Raw genomic sequence first — 3,113 nt, 5'->3', positions numbered from 1 at the left:
AGAGCACACCAATCCCCCTCCATCCTCTCCTCTCCCTACCAGTGGAATTTAATTGTGTTATTCACTCATGAGGGAATGTAGTTGTTCATATTAGTATTTAGTACATTGGATACTTGTTTTTCCATTCTTATGATACTTTACTAAGAAGAAGTTTCTTCAACTCTATACAGGCATAAAGTCTCTATCTATTTTTTATGGCTGAATAATACACAACATTCATATGCCACAGTTTATTAAAATATGGAATGCTTCACAAATTTGTGTATTATCCTTGCACAGGGGACATGCTAATCTTCTCTGTATCGTACCAGTTTTAGTACATGTGCTGCCCAAACAAGCACTGTTTGTGTATTTAATGTGCGGTGCAAGCCAACTCTTACTCTTCCATTGTGTGGCAGAAAAGAAAATAAGCTGGACACTCCTGAAAGCCTTGTGACTAGAAAATATGAAAACCCCCAGGTGGGAAAGGGTTTATAGTTTAAGCCTTGGGGATGTGCTTTACTTTGGGGGAAGCTATATATTTACAAGAAAATGCCTGTCATATTTTACCCAGCATTGCTAAGGTTTTCATTCTGCCAAAATATCAGAAATGAAGTCCTACATGTACTTGAAACTAATTTATCACGTATACTTATAACACACTGATCAAAATATTAGGATCTTATATGAATCTCACTTTGTTCTCTACTCTGTTCCACCTCTTATCATTAAAATTATAAGTGCCTTGTTTTTTTTTAACCTATTCTTTGAGCATCCAATCACCAGGAATGTTTCTGAGGATATGAATCCAACCAGTTCTTAAATAGAAGAACTCTCGTTCCAAGGTAAAAAAGCAAAGAAAACTTTGTACAGCTGCTCCTTAACTTATGTCCTGAAAACTCATCATAAGTTCAAAATATCGTAACTCAAAATGCATTTAATATACATAACCTACTGAACATCATAGCTTAGCCTAGCCTATCTTTTAAACATACTCAGAACAGTTACATTAGCCTACACTGGGGCAAAATCATCTAACACAAAGCCTATTTTCTAAGAAATAAAGTGTTGAATATATCATGTAATTTATTGACTACTGTACCAAACATGAAAAACAGAATGACTGTATGGGTACTTAAAGGATGGTATCTATTAAATGGGTGTCACTTTTGCATTATCACAAAATTAAAAAATTCTAAGTGGAACCATAATAAAGGAAGAATCATTTGTATTTAGAACAATGTTTCTGGCCTGGTGCAGTAGCTCGCCCCTGTAATCCTAGCACTCTGGGAGTCTGAGGCAGGTAGATTGCTTGAGCTCAGGAGTTTGACACCAGCCTGAGCAAGATCACGACCCTGTCTCGAAAAAAACAGTTGGGCGTTGTGGCAGGTGCATGTAGCCTCAGCTATTTGTGAGGCTAAGGCAAAAGCATCGCTTGAGCCTAAGAATTAGAGGTTGTTGTGAGCTATGATGACACCATGGCACTGTACCCAGGGCAAGAGTGAGAGTCTATCCCATAAAATGAATTAATAAAATAAAATAAAATAATTTAAAAAATAAAAATAAAAAATGGAGTGGAGAATATCCTGTTTCTAAAGAACGAATTTATTGGTGGCATCATGGTATTAGTTTCCTGACAATATCAAGAATAATCTCTTAACAACTATCTTTGTTCACTATATATGCTAAAAAAAGAGAAAGAAAACACTATGTGTTCATCAATAGCAGCTAGTTAGATAAATGGTGACAGCTATGAAAGGACTAACATGCAGCTAATACAAAAGATGAGACACCTCCATGTATGACCCGTTCTATTTGTATTATAGCATATTTACATATTATTTTTTAAAACCTTTCAATGTCAGAAAAAAAAACAAAGGAAGAAGAAAAAATTGAAGTAAACACTAACCCAAATGTAAATATAATGGCATGGGGGGGGGGAGCGCAGTGGTTCACACCTGTAACCCTAGCACTCTGGGAGACCGAGGTGAGTGGATTGCCTGAGTTCACAGATTCTAGACTAGCCTGAGCCAGAGTGAGACCTCATCTCTAAAAAAATTAGCCAGGTGTTGTGGTGGGCACCTGTAGTTTCAACTACTTGGGAGGCTGAGGCAAGAGAATCACTTAAGCCCAAGAGTTTGAGGTTGCTGTGAACTGTGCCATCACGGCACTCTACCAAGGGTGACAAAGTGAGATTCTGTCTCCATAAATAAATAAATATTATGGTACTAACTGAACACATCTCTAATATGTCAGATCAACTTGGGGTCCCTACAAATTAGCCTAAATATGTATGGCACACACCAAAAGGTTAGTAGTAAAATAGAGTTCCTTTAACCCAAAACTGTTCTTGTCTTTCTTTGCATGGCCTGTGTTTTTTTACTGCAACATAGAGTAATACTCTGATAGTTCAAATAAAGAGGAGACATAACCACTTAAAATTGCAGGGTCTGGCTTGGTGGCTCACACCAGTAATCCTAACCCCTCTGGGAGGTTGAGGCAGGTGGACTGCCTAAGCTTAGGAGTTCCAGACTATCCTTAGCAAGAGCAAGACCCTGTCTCTAAAAATAGCTGGGTGTTGTGGCGGGTGCCTGTAGACCCAGCTACTTGGGAGGCAGAGGCAAGAGTAGCTTAAGCGCAAGAGAGTTTGAGGTTGCTGTAAGCTAAGATGCCACAGCACTCTACCAAAGGCAACAAAGTGAGACTCTCTCAAAAAACAAAAAAAATTTTGCTTCATATACTGCCTAGTCAGATTAGACCAAAGAGGGTGTTATTGCCATGAGACACTACAAATAAATAAATAAATAAAATGGATCCATTATACTGGAAGGCTGAATCTGAAGACTGGACATCTGCACAACTGTTTCAACTCCAGATAGGTTTTGCAATTCCACAATCTCAGTTTAAATTAGACCAAAGTTCTTTTCATCTCAATCTCAAAGCACATGTTTGCAACTTAGAAATTTCAAAATTCCAAAAACAACAAAAAAAGAAATTCCGAAATTCCTTCCTACTCTATCTGCCTGTAACACTTTTTTGTTTTTTTTGTTTTTTTGAGACAGAGCCTCAAGCTGTCCCCCTGGGTAGAGTGCTGTGGCATCACAGCTCACAGCAACCTCCAACTCCTGGGCTCA

The 3,113-nt window shown here is 38.1% G+C and overlaps 1 protein-coding gene and 1 non-coding gene across 2 annotated transcripts in view; both read right to left on the bottom strand.

Moving 5' to 3' along the window:
* EMC7 (ER membrane protein complex subunit 7) overlaps positions 1-3,113 on the bottom strand; it is a 19,182-nt gene that overhangs the window by 9,389 nt on the left and 6,680 nt on the right. The window lies entirely within an intron of this gene.
* LOC111725955 lies at positions 235-341 on the bottom strand. The gene has a single exon (XR_002773887.1). It is a non-coding gene; the product is annotated as a U6 spliceosomal RNA (small nuclear RNA).

The sequence above is a fragment of the Otolemur garnettii genome, unplaced genomic scaffold, assembly GCF_000181295.1.
Source record: "Otolemur garnettii isolate 467f Iridium unplaced genomic scaffold, OtoGar3 scaffold00050, whole genome shotgun sequence".
Lineage (NCBI taxonomy): Eukaryota > Metazoa > Chordata > Mammalia > Primates > Galagidae > Otolemur > Otolemur garnettii.
This window is presented reverse-complemented; position numbering and strand designations above follow the sequence as displayed.